Source organism: Schistocerca americana, unplaced genomic scaffold (genome assembly GCF_021461395.2).
Source record: "Schistocerca americana isolate TAMUIC-IGC-003095 unplaced genomic scaffold, iqSchAmer2.1 HiC_scaffold_62, whole genome shotgun sequence".
Classification (NCBI taxonomy): domain Eukaryota; kingdom Metazoa; phylum Arthropoda; class Insecta; order Orthoptera; family Acrididae; genus Schistocerca; species Schistocerca americana.
In genome coordinates, this window is record NW_025726368.1 from 511717 (window position 1) to 531799 (window position 20083).

Below are 20083 nucleotides of genomic sequence, written 5' to 3' on the forward strand. Positions count from 1 at the left end.
CCGGATACTTTTGATCATTTTGTGTACGTGAAACCACTGATAATCGCACCACACCCAGATTAATGAGGAATGATCTCTAGGGATAGAATTTTCCACACTGATTTCAGACTGCATTTACTTGTACATCCGCAGCAAACGTGGAGCAGTACTTCTTGTCTTTTATTATAATCTGACATTAGTAGTAATATTCACAATGCATTATGCGCTTATCATCTGGAATCGGGTTATCAGTTGACATTCCAATTGAGTGGTTCCCAGAGAGCTGTAATGGTGCTAATATGAAATGTGCTGGCAGGTAACGTGTATCTTATCTCTGATACTGCAGGATGCGACAGCAAATTGTCACTTTACACTTCAGCTTCTATTGATCTTCAGTGATTTCTCTCATCCTGGCCTCTTTTCAGCAGAGCACCTGCAGGGACTGCCACAGTAGCCACCATTCAGGAGCTCTGCTGGACAGCACCACAGCCAATAGTGCTCCCTGTGTCCCAGCCTGCACAATGCAGAACTACAGCATGAGGAACTGTACTACTGATATTGGAATGCTGTGCAGTCGTGTAGGCAGTTAGGTTGGTTGGTTGATTTGAGGGAGGAGACCAAACAGCTTTGTCATCAGTCCCATCGGATTACGGAAGGATGGGGAAGGAAGTCAGCCATGCCCTTTCGAAGGAACCATCCTGGGATTTGCTTGAAACGATTTAGGCAAATCACGGAAAACCTAAATCAGGATGGCTGGACGCGGATTTGAACCGTCGTCCTCCCAAATGTGAGTCCAATATGCTAAGCATTGCGCCACCTCACTCGTTTAGGTCACAAAATGGAACATTTCACACTAGATATATATCATTTCCAATGCAGAATATGAGCAGAGAGACTACAATATAAATCTGTCCGAAATCCAGAAAATTTGACTGTAGAATTTACAGATCATTCTACATCCTTTCCTTTTTGGCGATGCCAAACATCCACCTCCATTACAGAAACACAGCTGAAACAATAGCCAGACACGGAAATAAATAATAAAATTGGAAATGAACGAAGGCACATGCAAAAAAGTTCAGCCCTTGTCGCACTGTCTTAATGAAGTTACAGCTGCCACAGTAATAATAATTGTAGATGTGCTTGAAGGAGAACATGTTGCCAACTTTGAACACCAGACAGCAATACAGATTTCACAATGTCACAAACAGAACTTGATAGGTACCAGACAGAATAGTACTAATAAGGTGGGAAGTCGCCAAACTACAGGTAATAAAATTACATTAACTTGAGCACATAAATCAAGTAAATAATTGCAATGAATAATGTATACCCTACAAGTGAAATACAGTAAAGTATTTAATTCTTTGATCTTTTTACTGGTGGCAATTATACACTTTCGCATGTTTTAAAAGAAAGGTAGTATAAATCTTTTACAGCTATTCCATGTTAATACAACCACCAAAACAATAATTGTGCCGTTTCATACTTCAGTACCTCGATACAGCTGTACGACTAATGTCTGTCATTTAGTCATTTATCAGAGATAAATTCAACCTGGAGTATATTTCATTTAAAAGTTATTTTAAACTTCTTTTGCCGCTGGTTGCTCAGATGTTGTATGTGCAATTTACTTGAATTGCCAATGCCATACACAACTCTTATTTTGGCACGCTTTGATTCACTCAATAAAAGTTCAGAAACCAACCCAAACAGTTCGCAGTACATCGATGCAATGCAATTGTTGCAAAATGTAATGCGCTGTACTGTATGTTAGTTTGTTGCCATGACAAACGTTAAATTAGTTACTGCTCGTCTTGTGTTAAAATATAAAGTGCTTCATATTTCCTCAGATGCAAAAGGGAACTACTTTGTTCGATGTACAGTATGTTCATGTAAGCCATCCTCCTGGGTTCGGACCAACCTACGTCCAACACGCCTCATAACGTCCACCACCCCAGATTGGTCCCTGACCCAATGGTGTGCTTTCCTGTTCCCCCATTTAACGAGCACCGCAATACTGCGTTGATAAAAGTCAACCTCCTAGTTGCACTGTTCACATACCTTCTATTTTGGACAAGTCGGAAGTTTAGTTTTGTATGTCCCCTGACTTTACAGGTCAGCAACCCCAAATCATTTTCAATCTCTTGTTTATTTTCTTTCGCCACTCATAATCTTCAGTTATTATAAATATAACTCAGTCGTAGCTGGTTTTGAGCTTCGTCAGTTCGTTGTTGTATGTTACTTTAGTCATGTTGTAACTGAATTTCGGGTATACTTTGGAACTTACTATCATACTCTTACCCCGATGATGCAAGTATTTTTAAACTATATGCCGGCAGCATAGTGTAGCCATCTGTTAGGGGCCTGCACGTGCTCAGTATTTATTGATAATAGTAGTTTGTCAAACCTTCAATATACTGAAGTGGCCTCACATCATCAATAATACTTAGAAAAATCCTCAGTTGACTACCTGGTTTTACAGGCTAAGATGTCAAACACGAGACAGGAAGTGTGTGTGTTGCAGTTATATTAGCTACAGCTCGCAAGCAATGGATGACAGATTAAAAAGACGAAATGGGTGTAAGAATAGTTGAAAAAAGGACTGACTGGCCCCGTGTTAAGTTACAGATAATCAGAACCATGCACCCGGAAGTTTTTTCTCCGTTGAGTACTGCACCGTACCGACACAACAAATTACTAATGTTGAGACGAGATAAATCAGAGAAGCAACATACATTAACGAGAAAGTCAGTCTCAGATGACGAGAAATTACGAGTAACAAAGTGATTTCTGGCGACATGTAGGTCATTCGAATGCTCAGAGAGTGGAGCTGTAGTACCAGCAAACATAATTACTAAAATTTTAGGGAAACTTGTCAAGCAATTATATCTGCCTAGCAAGGATACGTCAAGGCAACAGACATAAAACTTTTTTTTACGTTTATTAATAATTTGGCGAAACTGGTATTCTTTTCGCGGATGTCTTATGAGTCATTTCAGATATATGACGTATTTTTGTAAGAGAAAGAGCTTTTTCGAACTGCTATGTAATTCATCAACTTGTACTATACTAAGGTAAGCAGTGACATAGAGAATCAATCATCCATTGACCATCCTAAAGTGTTTTATACAGTGATTACAATCGCATCAGTCTATTAAAATTGTTCTATGTTAAAAGATCACTACAAAAATTGAATTTTAGGTGTGGTATGAACAAAGGCGAATTGAAATCAAACAAAGAAAACTAATGCCAAGTGGTCAATACGTGAAGCTCTGTCAACATCTGAATAGAGAATGTTGTCAAACCGTCAATACTTAACCTTGAAGGAGATATCAAGGTGGTAAGGTAATGACTATGGTTCTCTCTTCTAATCATCAATTAATACACGACCAATGTACAGGTCGAAGACTAGGCAGGAACTGAGGTCCCAGAAGTATAGAAAAGCAAGATTCTCTCGAAGACATAATACACGACCAAAGTGGCCGTGCGGTTAAAGGCGCTGCAGTCTGGAACCGCAAGACCGCTACGGTCGCAGGTTCGAACCCTGCCTCGGGCATGGATGTTTGTGATGTCCTTAGGTTAGTTAGGTTTAACTAGTTCTAAGTTCTAGGGGACTGATGACCTCAGCAGTTGAGTCCCATAGTGCTCAGAGCCATTTGAACATAATACACAAATGATGTTCTGGCCTATTAATCCATGGATTGAAGCCACATAGCTCCCTCCCCCCCCCCTGCAGTATGTAGTACATACCTGAAGGTGAGGGGGGGAGGGGTTGGCGAGAGTTTAAGTGGGTTACAGTGAGTTCCTCCGCATCTAACGGCATGGGCTGTGTGGGAGGAGAGCGTGGAGCAAATCCTGGAATGCTGATGCTGAAGCGACATCGGCAGTCGTAGTCGTCAGTTGGTGCAGGAGCACTGGTGTGGAAGGGTGTCGTCGGCTAGGAACCTAATGATTACCTTTCCACTTGGCCTAACGTAGGCACGTAGGTTGCCTCATGTACCACTTCGAGAGATTTTGAAACGCTTCACTACACGTTGTGACACAGCACCTAACGAGTCACACAAATAGTCTCACGCAAGCAGCACTAATGCGGTATCACCACTAGCGATGGCAGATAAACCACAAATGTCATTAGGATGAACGTGGGTAGAGAGCTCGTAAGTGGTGCCTGCTAATGGAGAGGTATGCTGAGCCGGTGGGGTGGGGAAACCGTAGCACGGTGAGGGCGATGTGCTCTGCGAGTAGAGGGGTGAGTGTCAGACGGTGAAGTCTGAGTGGGTGTGGCAGGAACCTGCGGGCTGCAACGGTTTGAAGAGCGGCGCGGTATGCTGTTGCACGAAGATGGAACTGTTATATTAGAGCCCTGGGAGCTAGGGCCTCTGCTATGAGAGCCGGCAGGCGGAAAACCCCGGAATGTGTGTGGGCTTGTTGACGGGGCCGGTGTAGGCGTGAGTTTACTCGAATCATGAGCAGAGGAAGACGGCCGAGGGTGGCCAGAGAGCGTGGTCTCTTCAGCGGTGGGTGAGGTAGGGGAAATCTCGATGTGAGCAGGTTTAAGCCTGTTGAGGGAGCCCTTAATTACGATGTCCATTGTGTTACTGGTTCGTTTGACAACTCTGTATGGGCCTGTGTAAGGGGGCTGTAACAGGGCATTTACAGTGTCGTCGCGAAGGAACATAAATTCGCAAGTGTCGAGCGCCTTGGAAACATATGTGTGCGGCGGAGTGTGGCTGGAAGGGGGCAACGGTTCAAGCTTGTTACAGTGTAATCTCACCCGTTCTACCAAGGACAGCAGTTTGGACGGTTTGGCGACTGGAGTAGGAGCAACAAGTTCACCTGGCAGTGTAAGGGACTGGCTGTAGTCGAACTCGGCCACTGAGTCTTTAAGGTCTTCCTTGAAAGTGGCAGGGCTTCTATCCAAAGGAGGCCATGGCAACGTAGGGCCATGTTAAGTGTCCTATGCCAACGTTCCACGAGGCCGTTGCTTTGGGGGGTGGTATGCTGTTGAATGAATTTTCTTGAAGCCGCACAGCCTACATAGTTCAGAAAACAAGGCAGACTCAAATTGACAGCCTTGGTCGGTCGTGAAGTAAACAGGGCAGCCAAAGCGTGAAATCGAAGTGTCTATTAAGGATTGTGCCACTGATTTTGATGTAATATTGGGCAGTGGGGCAGCATCCATCCAACGAGAGTTTTTGTCTATAATAGATAGCAAGTATCTGTAACCCTCGGAGGGGGTGAGGGGACCCACCAAGTCGATGTGAATGTGCTGGAAGCGACTGGGAGGAGCGGTGAAGCTGCATAGTAGGGGCGATGTGAGATGCAAAACTTTATTTTGTTGGCACAGAATGCAGGCACGGGCCCAGGCTTGGCAGTCACGACTCATGTCACGCCAGACGATGTGCTCTGAAATAAGTCTGGTAGAGGCTCTCACGCCTGGACGAGCTAGGTTGTGTAATTTGTCGAACACTTGTCTCTGTAGAGGTTTTGGTATGAAGGGACGCAGTTGATTCGTCACACCAAACCTCGCATATGACACCGGGAAAGGTGGATCGCACAGGTTTGAGTGACGAGCTGTGATCGGAAATAAGGTTCATACTGTCCGTGTCGGCAGGCTGCAGCTGAGGCAAGTTAGAGAGGTCCATCAGAGTTGTGATAGCGCCGACACGGGACAAAAAGATCTGCGACCACATTATCTGCACCCTTGATGTATCGTATGTCAGAGGTAAATTGCAATATAAAGTCCAAATGACGGAAGCGTCTTGGTGGAGGGTCAGTCGGGGGGTTCTTTACAGCAGCAACCAAAGGTTTATGGTCGGTTAAAATGTAGAAGTCCCTACCCTCAACCTCGACGCGAAAGTGTTTCACAGCCTTGTAAACTGCCAAGAGCTCACTATCGTAGGCTGAGTACTTTTTTTGAGCGCGGTTGACCTTCTTAGTTAAGAACTGCAAAGGAGAGGTAGTATCTCCGACGGTTTGGCTGAGGACAGCACCTACTGCAGTATCAATGGCATCCGTGGTAATAAAAAATGTAGCGTCTGGATGTGGGTGGGCAACAGTCACTGCGTTTGCTAGTAGGTGCTTCAGTTTGTCAAAAGCTTGTTGCATGGCAGGGGTCCAGGGGACCGGGCGGATACCGGTCGTATTTTTGCCAGCAAGGGCGTCTGTTAGGGGAGCCTGAACCTTGGCTGCGGCAGGCAACTGCTTCCTATAATAGTTAACTGATTCTATGAACCTGCACAGCTCCTTAAATGAGTGAGGGCGTGGCAATTCCATAACGGGTTTGATTTTATCCTCAGGAGGAGTGAGGCCTATAGCTGACATGATGTAGCCTAAGAATCTTATCGCAGTCTGGTGCAACTGGAGCTTCTTATTATTCAGTTCAACACCAGCAGCGGTAAGAGTGTCATTAACAATCTGCAAATGTTCCTTGTTCATTTGAAAAGTAGGACTGAAAATAAGAATGTTGTCCAAGTAAATGAAACAAAAATCCAGATGAAACAACACCTTGTTTATGAATCTCTGCCACGTTTGTGCGGCGTTGCAGAGGCCAAAGGGCATGAACCAATACTGGAAAAGGCTGAAAGGTGTTGTAACAGCTGTCTTCTCAATATCCTCTGGTGCCATCGGAATTTGATGATAGGCCCTCCTACAGTCCACTACCAAGAAATATTTGGCGCCTGCAAGATGTAACGGAACCTATTAAAGGCTTTACCTTACCGAAGTATGCGATACCCTCCAAAATTCAACCAGTTTAACGAGTATTTATGATTATAGAAAAGTTATTGTGTATGTTAACAATGATTGCATAACATGTCTCCATAAACAGTCAACCCATTAAATTATACTGAATAACTGACCCACACAAAAGTTAATATCACTTGATCACTGATACAGCAAATGTTGTCATGTAAAAACACCAAGTTCATCTTAAATAATTAACATGAAGTACGAAAAATAGTGGCCAACTTACGTATTTTGGATCTCCTTAAATAAAAATCATCCAGTGAAATCTATTTGTTCATTAGGACTGTTTTCACTCAGTATTAACATAAACATTCCTATTTTAGATGAAAACCAATGTAATTCTTACTAATTCATGTTATTTACTTATTTATACAAATTAGAGAAGTCAATTGACAAACTTATAAAAAACGGCCTTTTTGTACCAAAGAATTATTCTGTCAAGTCAACAAATCTGTCTGTCATTTTAATAACATGGTAAATTATGTCACTCGATGTAAATGAATAACTTTTCTGCACAAATTATGATAACAGATGTACATGTGACTTATAAACTATATCTCTTTTTAGTAGTTCTTTGACAAGGTTATAAATACAAGCAGCAAGAAGGGTCGGGAGGCAGTCGGAATGTCACTTTGGTAAAGTGTGTTTCTGTGTTATTGTTTGAGGTGGATAAACAATGCTAAGAACATGTAAAAGAAGTACTACTTTGTGTTGTGTCATGGTCTTTGGTGGACAGTGGAATCAAGATGGCCACCAGAGCAATAAATACTTGAAGTTTAAATATTTGTTGGTTTTGGTCATTATTTGTCATCAAAAGCACATCAAAAACACGGGACTTCATCTTTTTACCCCCAGACAACCAGATTTAGAGCCAGCATCAGCATCGAAACACAGCAGCGATCCAGCAAGCAGCAGCGATTACCACAATGCATTTTAATGGCGCCAACCTAACATCAAGTGCTAACAAGCTCTGTAAATGGGAGTGAAATAGTGCAATTATAGCAATATCTATGACTAGGCGACCATTACAAAGAGCATGGTTAAAATCTGCGACGTTAGGAACTGGGTACTTGTCTATGATAGTACGAGAGTTCAATTTAGTATACTCACCAACCATAGGCCAGGTGCCGTCGCTTTTTGTGGCGAAGTGGATAGGCAAGGCCCAGCATCTGGCAGATGGTTAGATGATGTCAGCTGTTAAGAGATAGTCTATTTTTTTGGGAGACACTTTCATTAGTTCTGGCTTGAGATGGCGTGGTCGGCAAGAGATAGGCGGTCCGTCTTGCAAGCGAAGTTTGTGGGCGGTGTCGTCTGTAGCCACGGAAACGCGCGACGCTGTCCACGAGGCGACTGTCTGTGGTGTAGTGTGTGCGGCGGCCGCTAGGCTGGGTTGTGGCGCGGACGGCGAAAGCTTGCATAAGTGCCAACTGTTGGGTGGCTGAGAGTGACAAACAAGTGAACTACGCGAAACAAGGTTGGTACACTGTTTATTAGTAACCGAAGGTGCCGCTGTCGAGCTTGTTGGCGGTAGCTGGCGCGAATGAACAGCTGATGGCAGTAAATCAGAAACATTAACCTGCGCCTGGGAAGTTAGCTGCCCAAGCGAGGAGGGGGGTGAATGTGCGCTCGAATTAACACAGTTAGACCTGGCGGGAGCGCGGACACTGTACAGTTTATGTGGCACACGATCACAAATGCATTCGGGCGCGAGAACACTGTAGTGGCACCGACTAACCTCGTGTGCTGCCGAGTTGTCGTCTGCTGCGAGCTGCTGCCGTGCCGAAGATAACTCATTACTTGAGTCGTCGAGGCGACAGTGTAGCTCAAGTTGTTCCAAGCGCAGGCGTGTAGACTCGACACGCTCCGTGAGCCACTTATTGGACCATGACAAGTGCTCAGAGGAGGGGTTATTACAGGTGGACCTGTTTAGCAGTACTATTGACAATCGACGATGTACACGGAATGTGTTCCTGCGTAGGGTGGTAGAATACTGTATTCTTGACGAGGCCAGGCCACAGTTTGTGGTGTCATAGAAAGTCGATGCCCAAAATGGGATCGTCGATGTCAGCCACCAGGAAGGACCACTTCAGGTTGCACTCAGGCGAGAGGGACACTGCATACGAAGTAGAACCTAAGCATGACAAACTAGATGAGTTTACAGTACGTAGGACAGTTTTGTGTAGTGAGATATTTTCGGTAGCAAGCCGTGATGTAAGTAGGGAAACATCTGCTCCCGTGTTTGTGCCAGAGTTCAAGTCGCGGACGTAGACTCGTCCATTCGAAGCATTAGTGTCGGACACAGAATGGAGCGTGGGACGGCGCCTGTTGTTTACGTCGCAGGAGGTGGCGCCGCTGCCTACCTTTGGTTGAAGTTTGGTTAGGAGCACGGCGGTTTACAATTGCGTGCTTGTTCCCCGAATTTTGCATGGAAGAAACAGATTTACGGGCAGACGTCTGCTCCTGCGAGTGGTCAGACGGCGGCGGCCCAGAATCTTCCACAGAGTCAGATGTGCTGTTGTTGTGCGGACGTGAAGGTGCCGGTAGTGCAGCGAGCTTTACAGGTTTAGTGGGGCGTCCACGTTGGGTCCCTGGTTGCGGTTGGAAACTGGCGTAGCTGCCGGACTGCTGGGCACGGTGTTCACGTAGTAGGTCGAAGTAAGCTCGGTCGGCGGCGGGCAAGCGTTCGCTATCTGGTCTATCTTCGTAGGCAGAGATGGTCATTTGGACAGACAGAGGCAGCTTTTCCGTCCAAATCTCGGTGAGCGTTGCGTCTGGCATGTCGCATTCACCGACGAGAAGTCGAAGGCATCGCCACAGCTGGGACGGAGATCCGTCGCCGAGGCGTTCTTCATTGACGAGCTGTCGAACGTTTTCTCTTCTTGTTTTGGAGACACGTTCCAGTATTGCTTGTTTAGCCGTAGTGTACTTCTCGTTCAGAGGAAAAGACTTAACCAGGTCATAAATTAAGTCGACATCGTCATGGGGGTGGTTCAAGACGCATGTGAAACGGGCGTTGTCATCAAGTGCACAGACACTGAAAGTTTGCTCGATGAGGTTGAACCAGAATTCCGGGTGGGCAGGTTTGAATGCCGGAAGTTCCGGTAGATTCGACGAACTGGCTGTCGAACAATGTGGGCAGCCGCTCACGGACGCAGGCGTAGGCAAGTCTTAGTTAACTCTGAATCGTGAGGGCGGTCGAGAGGAAGCAGACGTGCCAGCTGTGTTCATAGTAGCTGGAGGGGAAGCGAAATCCGTTTGCAGGAAGCCCGGCGTGGAGCGAAGCAAGACCGGTTGTTGAGGCGGAAGGTCAGAGTGATCACGGCGGTTGCTCGACAGGTTATTATGCAATTGGTCCTCCACATCTGCAGCGAAATTGTCCATCACAGAGTCACTGTTGAGCTTGATGGAACATGACGTGCTCAAATTACTGCACTCCTAGTAACAGGCTGGCGAATGTCATTCACGTAGTGTGCAACCGGCGCGGAGTGATACACACGTGGAGCTTGCACATTCAAAAAGGCGTCCTGTTGTGACACATTATGAAAACTATGCTCCCCACTATTTACCGTACTTGCATTAAAGTTCGGTATCAGTGTGTAGTGGTTTCTTGTACTGCTGTGCGTCGAAAACTGAAGCACTTCTGGGTTAACAGAGCCGGAGCCGGAGACCGCTGGACCTGACAAGGTCCCTGGGTTCTCGAAGCTATAGGACTCCAGAAATTCACGTCGGCACCGACTATAGCTGGCGTGCTTGAATTTAGTTGCTGTTGCTGGTGAAAACCGGGCGGCGATGGCGTGTTGTAGAAGGCCATTGTGTAGCGGACAAAGGTCCACGCGGAAAGCGGAAGCCGGCGCGGTAGTCACTTTGTACTCGGTTCGACGGATTATTCGAACTACGGGGTCACCACTGAAGGAGATATCAAGGTGGTAAGGTAATGACCACAGTTCTCTCTTCTAATCATTAATACTTTTATCACACGACAAACGTACAGGTCGAAGGCTAGGCCGGAACTGAGGTCCCGGCAGTATACAAAACAAAGATCAACTCAAAGACATAATACACATATGATGTTCTGGCCTATCGATCAGTGGATCGACGCCACACCTTAATCTAAGATAAGTCATAGGATGAGTACTGCCTCACCTGTGTTCCTACATTTCTCCAGAATCCAAAATGACCTTCTCCGAGGTTGGCTTCTACCAGTTTTTCAATTCTTCTGTAAAAAATTTATGTTAGTATTTTGCAACCATGACGTATTAAACCCCACCTTTACACCACCAAAATGCTGTACTTAATTGTCCACAGGAGTGTCATCTGCATTGATGTTGTCATTTTGACCTTCAGTCAAAAGACTGGTTTGATACAGCACTCCAAGCTAGCCTGTGTAAGCCTCTTTATGTTCGTAGAGCAGATATTGCAACCTACATCCTTCGGAGTCTTACTGATTTCATCTCTTGGTCTTCCTGTAGAAAATTTTTAACCCCGACACTTCCCTCCATTAGCAGATTGACAGTCCCTGGATGTCCCATAATATGTCCCATCAACAGATCCTTTCTTTTAGTCAAGTTGTGCCACAGATTTCTCTTTTGACACAATTCAGTTCAGCACCTCCCCAGTTCTATTCAGTACCTCCTCATTCGTTACGTGATCTACTCAACTAATGCTCAGTATTCTTCTGTAGCATCACATTTCTAAAGCTTCTATTCTCTTCTGGTCTGAAATATTTATCGTTTGCATTTCTCTGCTGTAAAAGACTACACTCCAGACAAACACAGGCAAAAAAGACTTTCTAACTTTTAAAACATATGAAGTTAGCAAATTTCTCTTTTTCAAAAACGCTGTGCTACTGCCCTCTTTATTTTATATCTGCTGTGCTTTGGCCTTCATCAGTTATTTTACAGCCCAAACAAAAAGACGCATTCACCACTTTCAGTGTCTCATTTCCTAATTTAATTCCTCAGCATTACCTGATTTTATTCGACTGCATTCCTTCTTCCATTTTTGTTGACAGTCAACATCATTATCCATTCAGTTTAACTGCTCTTGCAAGTCCTTTGCCATCTCTGACAGGATCACAGTGTCACAGGCAAACCTTGTTCCATAGACGGGTAGTAGGGACCAATACACTGGGTGATTAATGTGCAGAATCACTTGTTAACATTTATTATACTACTGGCCATTAAAATTGCTACACCAAGAAGAAATGCAGATGATAAACGGGTATTCATTGGACTTACATATTATACTAGAACAGACGTGTGATTACATTTTCACGCAATTTGGGTGCATAGATCCTAAGAAATCAGTACCCAGAACAACCATCTCTGGCCGTAATAACGGCCTTGATACACCTGGGCATTGAGTCAAACAGAGCTAGGATGGTGTGTACAGGCACAGCTGCCCGTGCAGCTTCAACACGATACCCCAGTTCACTAAGAGTAGTGACTGCCACATTGTGATGAGCCAGTTGCTCGGCCACCATTGACCAGATGTTTTCAATTTGTGAGAGATCTGGAGAATGTGCTGGACAGGACAGCAGTCGAACATTTTTTGTATCGAGAAAGACCCGTACAGGACCTGCAAAATGCGGTCGTGCATTATCCTGCTGAAATGGAGGGTTTCGCAGGGATAGAATGAAGGGTAGAGCCACAGATCGTAACACATCTGAAATATAACGTCGACTGTTCAAAGTGCCGTCAATGCAAACAAGAGGTGACCGAGACGTGTAACCAATGGCACTCCATACCATCACACCACGTGATACGCCAGTATGGCGATGACGAATACACGCTTCCAATGTGCATTCACCGCGATGTCGCCAAACACGGATGCGACCATCGTGATGCTGTAAACAGTACCTGGATTCATCCAAAAAATGACGTTTTGCCATTCGTGCAACCAGGTTCGTCGTCGGGTACCCCATCGCAGGCACTCCTGTCTGTGATGCAGTGTCAAGGGGAACCGCAGCCACGGTCTCCGAGCTGATAGTCCATGCTGCTCCAAACGTCGTCGAACTGTTCGTGCAGATGGTTGTTGTCTTGCGAACATAACCGTCTGTTGACTCAGGGATCGAGACGTGGCTGCACGATCCGTTACAGCTATGCGGATAAGGTGCCTGTCAAAGTCGGAAACGTGATGGTACGCATTTCTCCTCCTTACACGAGGCATCACAACAACGTTTCACCAGGCAACGCCGGTCAACTGCTGTTTGTGTATGAGAAATTGGTTGGAAACTTTCCTCATGTCAGCACGTTGTAGGTGTCGCCACTGGCGCCAACGTTGTGTGAATGCTCTGAAAAGCTAGTCATTTGCATATCACATCATCTTCTGTTTTGCGTCTGTAGCACGTCATCTTCGTGGTGTAGCAATTTTAATGGCCAGTAGAGTACCTAATATTACAAATACTAAGACCCAAAATAGACATATATAAATTACACAGTCTGGCTCAACAGCTTCCATTAATGCAGTTAGCAGCTGCCTTCAGTGTTTGACAACAAATGCTCGTCCACAGCTTACAGGCTGTCAGTTAAGGCTGACACTTCTTCAGCACCTGAAGAGCAACTGCAGCCAACTGCAGGTGGTGGCTCACGTCGGTACCGATGATGTGTGTCGCATTGGATCGGAGGAGATTGTCTCTGGTTTCGAACGGCTAACAGAAGTGATGAAATCTGCCAGTCTTGCTTGTGAGGTGAAAGTGGAGTTCACTATTTGCAGCATAGTCGATAGGATCGATTGCGGGTATTTGATACAGAGCCGAGTGGAGGGTCTGAGTCAGAGGCCCAGATGGTTCTGTGTCTGTTGGCTGCAGATTCCTCGACTTGCGCCTTAGGGTGGTTGAGTTTTGGGTTCTACATCTACATATATACACCGCTAGCCACCAAGCGGTGTGTGGCGGAGGGCACAATTCGAGCCAAAATCATATTTCCCCGCCCCCTCCCCCCCCTCCCTTCCCGCACTGTTCCACTCGCGGATCGCGCGAGTGAAAAACGACTGTCTGAACGGCTCAATACGAGCTCTTATTTCCATTATCTTTGAATGGCAAACATAGCGCCATTTGAAGGTTGGTCGTAATAATACAGGGTGTTACAAAAAGGTACGGCCAAACTTTCAGGAAACATTCCTCACACACAAAGAAAGAAAATATGTTATGTGGACATGTGTCCGGAAATGCTTACTTTCCATGTTAGAGCTCATTTTATTACTTCTCTTCAAATCACATTAATCATGGAATGGAAACACACAGCAACAGAACGTACCAGCGTGACTTCAAACACTTTGTTACAGGAAATGTTCAAAATGTCCTCCGTTAGCGAGGATACGTGCATCCACCTTCCGTCGGATGGAATCCCTGATGCGCTGATGCAGCCCTGGAGAATGGCGTATTGTATCACAGCCGTCCACAATACGAGCACGAAGAGTCTCTACATTTGGTTCCGGAGTTGCGTAGACAAGAGCTTTCAAATGCCCCCATAAATGAAAGTCAAGAGGGTTGAGGTCAGGAGAGCGTGGAGGCCACGGAATTGGTCCGCTTCTACCAATCCATCAGTCACCGAATCTGTTGTCGAGAAGCGTACGTACACTTCGACTGAAATGTACAGGAGCTCCATCGTGCACGAACCACATGTTGTGTCGTACTTGTAAAGGCACATGTTCTAGCAGCACAGGTAGAGTATCCCGTATGAAATCGTGATAACGTGCTCCATTGAGCGTAGGTGGAAGAACATGGGGCCCAATCGAGACATCACCAAGAATGCCTGCCCAAACGTTCACAGAAAATCTGTGTTGATGACGTGATTGCACAATTGCGTGCGGATTCTCGTCAGCCCACACATGTCGATTGTGAAAATTTACAACTTGATCACGTTGGAATGAAGCCTCATCCGTAAAGAGAACATTTGCACTGAAATGAGGATTGACACATTGTCGGATGAACCATTCGCAGAAGTGTACCCGTGGAGGCCAATCAGCTGCTGATAGTGCCTGCACACGCTGTACACGGTACGGAAACAACTGGTTCTCCTGTAGCACTCTCCATACAGTGACGTGGTCAACGTTACCTTGTACAGCAGCAACTTCTCTGACGCTGACATTAGGGTTATCGTCAACTGCACCAACAATTGCCTCGTCCATTGCAGGTGTCCTCGTCGTTCTAGGTCTTTCCCAATCGCGAGTCATAGGTTGGAATGTTCCGTGCTCCCTAAGACGCCGATCAATTGCTTCGAACGTCTTCCTGTCGGGACACCTCCGTTCTGGAAATCTGTCTCGATACAAACGTACCGCGCCACGGCTATTACCCCGTGCTAATCCATACATCAAATGGGCATCTGCCAATTCCGAATTTGTAAACATTGCACTGACTGCAAAACCACGTTCGTGATGAACACTAACCTGTTGATGCTACGTACTGATGTGCTTGATGCTAGTAGTGTAGAGCAATGAGTCGCATGTCAACACAAGCACCGAAGTCAACATTACCTTCCTTCAATTGGGCCAACTGGCGGTGAATCGAGGATGTACAGTACATACTGACGAAACTAAAATGAGCTCTAACATGTCCACATAACATCTTTTCTTTATTTGTGTGTGAGGAATGTTTCCTGAAAGTTCGGCGGTACCTTTTTGTATCACTTTGTATATGCTCTACATCCGCAGTGAAGATGGGATTTCGGAATTTAGTGAGCAGCACTTTCTGTTAGCGCGCCGTCTATCTCCAAGTGTGTCCCACTTCAAACTTTCTATGAGATTTGTAACGCTCTCGCGATGGCTAAATGTATCAGTCACGGATCTTGCCGCTCTTCTTTGGACCTTCTCAATCTCTTGAGTCAGACCCAACTGGTAAAGGTGCCATGCAGACGAACAATACTCCAAGACTGGACGAACTAACGTATTATAAGCTATTTCCTTTGTTGAAGGACTGCATCGCTTCAGGATTCTACCAATAAACCGGAATCTAGAGTTCGCCTTACCCATTAATTGTGTAATCTGATCATTCCATTTATTTGAGATCATTTCGAATAGTCACACCCAGATACTTGTCAGACATTACCGCTTCCAAAGACGGCGAATTTATTTTGTACTCGTACATTAATGGGGATTTTCGCCTTGTCATACGCAGTAGGTTAAACTTGCTGCCGGCCAGGGTGGCCGAGCGGTTCTAGGCGCTACAGTCTGGAGCCACGCGACCGCTACGGTCGCAGGTTCGAATCCTGCCTCGGGCATGGATGTGTGTGATGTGCTTAGGTTAGTTAGGTTTAAGTAGTTCTAAGTTCTAAGGGACTGATGACCCCAGAAGTTAAGTCCCATAGTGCTCAGAGCCATTTTGAACCATTTTTGTTACACTTACTAGTATTGAGAGATAACTGCCAGTCATTAACACCACGCATTTATTTTCTGCAAATCCTCATTGATTTATTCACAACTTTCGTGTGATACTACTTCCTGTAGACTACAGCATGATCGGCAAACAGTCTAATGCCGCTGTCAATACCATCAACCAGATCGTTTATGTAAATCGTAAAAAGCAGAGAACCTATTACACTGCCCTGGGACACACCTGAAGTTACGCTTGTTTCTGTTGAAGTCACGCCGTTCAGGACGACATACTGCTCCTTGTCTGTTAGAAAACTTTCTATCCTATGTGTCATCGGATGGACCGTAAGCGCGCACTTTTTGTAGCAAGCGACAGTGCAAAACTGAGTCGAATACCTTTCGAAAGTCGAGAAATATGGCATCAACATGGGAGCCGGTATCTAGAGCCTGTTGTATATCATGCACAAAGAGGGCCAGCTGTGTCTCGCATGACCACTGTTTCCTAAAACCGCGCTGGTTTCTGCAGATGAGCTTCTCAGAGTCTAGAAAGGTCATGATGTCTGAACACAAAATATGTTCCATCATTCTACAACAAATCGACGACAGTGAAATTAGCTGGTAATTACGTGCATCCGATTTTCTACTTTTTTTATAGATTGCCATGACCTGGGCTTTCTTCCAATCCCGTGGGACTTTCCACTGTTCCAATGATCTCTGATAGATGACGGATAAGAATGGTGCTATATTTCTAGCATCGTCAACATAAAATCTTACGGGGATACCGTCTGGGTCAGATGCCTTCCTGGCGTCTAAGGATATTAACTGTTTTACAACCCCAGATACACTAAACACTATGTCAGCCATCCTTTCGTTTGTTCGATAATTGAAAGGGGGAATGGTGCTGAAGCCCACACCGTAAACGAGTTTTTGAAAGCTAGGTTTAGAATTTCGGCCTTCTGTTTATCATAATCAGTTACATAACCCGTACTGTCAGCAAGAGAAGGTATTGAATTGAATTGAAGGTTCCGCTGCTTAGGTCAGGAGTCACTATATGCAGGAGGCAGCTACACGGGTGGCTGTGTGGCGTGGACTACGCGCCTTTTTTAGGTTAGAGAGTGTCGGGAGAGCACAAAAAGGGCTTCAGTCACAAAGACTTCAGGCCGAACACGGGAAGAATGTGGATATACAGGAACCATTGGTGTAACAGTTGTAAATTGTCGTAGCTGTGTTGGGAAAGTACCAGAGCTCCAAGCGCTAGTAAAAAGGATTGATGCTCAAATCGTTACAGGCACTGAAAGCTGGCTGAAGCCGGATATAAGCTCAGCCGAAATTTTTGCGGCGAACCTTAACGGTGTTCCGAAAGGATAGGGAAAACACAGTTGGCAGTGGAGTGTTTGTTGCTGTTAGAAGTAGTTTATTTTGTCGCGAAATTTGAGTAGTTAGTTCCTGTGTGTTAGTATGGACAGAGGTCATTCTTGGCAACCGGGATAAAATAATAATTCAATCCTTTTACCGACCTCCTAATTCAGATGATACAGTTGCTGAAAGGTTCAAAGAAAACTTGTTTTTGATTTCAAACACTTGCCCGACTCGTACAATTATAGTTGGTGGTGACTTTCACCCTCGATATGTTGGCGAAAATACAAGTTTAATTCCGGAGGTACGCATAAAACATCATCCGAAATTGTGCTAAACGCATTCTATGAAAATTATTTCAAGGTGTTAGTTCATGGGTCCACGCGAGTAGTAAACTGTTGTGAAGACACAGTGGACCTCTTAACAACAAATAATCCTGAGCTACTAATGAGCTTAAAATCGGATACAGGGATTAGTGAACACAGGGTTGTAATAGCAAGATTGAATATTGTAATACCCAAATCGTTCAAAAATGAACGAAAAATATACCTATTCCAGATAGACACTCTCCACTCATTCCAAACTAATAATGTATGTGTAGACCAGATGTGGCCTGAATTCGAAGAAGTAGTATTGGTAGCAGTTGAGAGCTTTATACCAAATAAATTAGCAAATGACGGAGCTTATCCTCATTGGTACACAGAACGGGTCAGAAAATTGTTGCAAAAACAACAAAAAAAAAAAACATGCCAAATTTAAACGGGCCGCAAAATCTCCAAGATTGGCGATCTTTTACAGAAGTTAGAAATTTAGCGCGGACTTCAATGCTAGATGGTTATTGTAGTTTCCAGAACGAAGCTTTGTCTCGACACCTGGCAAAAAATCCAAAGAGATTCTGGTCGTATGTGAAGTATGCTAGCGGCAAGACACAACCAATGCCTTCTCTGCGCGATAACAATGGAAATACTATCGAGGACAGTCCTGCTAAAGCAGAGTTACTAAACACAGCCTTCCGAAATTCCTTCACCAAAGAAGACGAAGTAATATTTCAGAATTCGAACCAAGAACAGCTGCCAACCTGAGTAACGCAGAAGTAGACATCCTCAGTGGAGTGAAGCAACTTAAAACACTTAATAAAAGCAAGTCTTCCAGTCCAGACTTTATACCAGTTAGGTTCCTTTCAGAGCCGGCCGCGGTGGTGTTTTAGGCACTTCAGTCCGGAACCGCGCGACTGCTACGGTCGCAGGTTCGAATCCTGCCTCGGGCTTGGATGTATGTGATGTCCTTAGGTTAGTTAGGATTAAGTATTTCTAAGTTACAGGGGACTGATGGACTCAGATGTTAAGTCCCATAGTGCTCAGAGCCATTTGTTCCTTTCAGAGTGGGCTGATACAATAGCTCCATATTTGACAATCATTTACTTCCGTTCGCTCGACGAAAGATCGGTACCCAAAGATTGGAAAGTTGCACAGGTCACACCAATATTCAAGAAAGGTAACTGCAGTAATCCACTAAATTACAGACGCATATCATGAACGTCGATATGCAGCAGGATTTGGAACATATAGGCCTATACCTGAAATGTCAATTAGAACATGCCTAACAAGGGAACCTCCCCATCGCACCGCCCTCAGATTTAGTTATAAGTTGGTACAGTGGATAGGCCTTGAAAAACGGAACACAGATCAATCGAGAAAACAGGAAGAAGTTGTGTGAAACTATCAAAAAAATAAGCAAAATATACAAAGTGAGTAGTCCATGTGCAAGATAAGCAACAATAAGGACAGAGTTGACTTAGGAGCGCCGTGGTCCCGTGGTTAGCGTGAGCGGCTGTAGAACGAGAGGTCCTTGGTTCAAGTCGTCCCTCGAGTGAAAGGTTTAATTTTTTATTTTCAGATAATTATTATCTGTCCGTCCGTTATGTTTTCATCACTTTTTTGAGAGTGATTATCACATCCACAAGAAAACCTAAATCGGGCAAGGTAGAAGGATCTTTTTACCCATTCGTAAAGTGTACAAGTTAGGTGGGTCAACAACATATTCCTGTCATGTGACGCACATGCCGTCACCAGTGTCGTATAGATTATATTAGACGTGTTTTCCTGTGGCGGAATCGGTTGACCTATGACCTTGCGATCAAATGTTTTCGGTTCCCATTGGAGAGGCACGTCCTTTCGTCCACTAATCGCACGGTTTTGCGGTGCGGTCGCAAAACACAGACACTAAACTTATTACAGTGAATAGAGACGTCAATGAACGAACGTACAGATCATAACTTTGCGAAGATAAAAGAAGTAAACTTTTCACTCGAGGGAGACTTGAACCAAGGACCTCTCGTTCCGCAGCCGCTCACGCTAACTACGAGACCACAGCACTCCTTGAGTGTCCCAGATGTTGCTTGTCTTGCACATGAACTACTCAGTTTCTATATTTTGCTTATTTTTTTCATAGTTTCACACAACTTCTTCCTGTTTCCTCGATTGATCTGTGTTCCGCTTTTCAAGGCCTATCCACTATGCCAACTTATAACTAAATCTGAGGGGGGTGTGATGGGGAGGTTCCCTTGTAAGTAACGTACAATGACGAATTGACTAAGCTCATAAGAAGCTACGAATGACTTTTCTTTATTTATTTATAACATCTGAGGATGATGAGTGTCGAAAGAAAATACACAAGAGACTGAAAATGA